This window comes from Ostrea edulis, chromosome 8 (genome assembly GCF_947568905.1).
Source record: "Ostrea edulis chromosome 8, xbOstEdul1.1, whole genome shotgun sequence".
NCBI classification, from domain to species: domain Eukaryota; kingdom Metazoa; phylum Mollusca; class Bivalvia; order Ostreida; family Ostreidae; genus Ostrea; species Ostrea edulis.
The window spans coordinates 50975190-50975704 of NC_079171.1; the positions used below are offsets into that span (position 1 = coordinate 50975190).

Sequence of the window (515 nt, forward strand, 5' to 3'; positions counted from 1 at the left end):
TATATAGGGAACATCTTGAAAAATATTCTTCTCGAAAACTACTGGGTGAAGAAAGTTGAAATTTACATGAAAGCTTCCTGGCATAGGTGCAGATTTAAGTTAGTCAAAGTCATGCCCCCCCCCCCCCCCCCCCCCGGGGGGGGGGGAGATAAGGCGACAATAGGGGATCAATTTTTACATACAAATACATTAGGAAAATCATTAAAAAATCTTCTGAAAAACCACTTGGCCAGAACAGTTTACATTCGTTTGAAAGCTTCCTGACCTAGTCCAGTTCAATTTTGAAAAAAAATCATGGCCCTCGGGAGTAGGTTGAGGTCACAATAGGGATCAAAGTTTTACATGCGAATATATAGGAAAAATCTTTATATATAACCCAAGGTGACTCAGGTGAGTGATGTGGCCCATGGACTTCATGTTACATAAGTAACCAATATGTTGTGTAATGAATTAAACACATTCCATCATTGGGTTTAACCATTTGCATTAATAAATAAAATATAATAATGATAACA

General features: G+C 37.7%; 1 protein-coding gene across 1 annotated transcript in view; it reads left to right on the top strand.

The window, feature by feature from the left end:
* LOC125661397 (uncharacterized) overlaps positions 1–515 on the top strand; it is a 27127-nt gene extending 26612 nt beyond the window's left edge. Inside the window, exon 12 of the mRNA XM_048893378.2 lies at positions 1–515. This exon is cut by the window's left edge and continues 2027 nt beyond it. The gene's annotated coding sequence lies outside the window, so the exon portion shown is untranslated.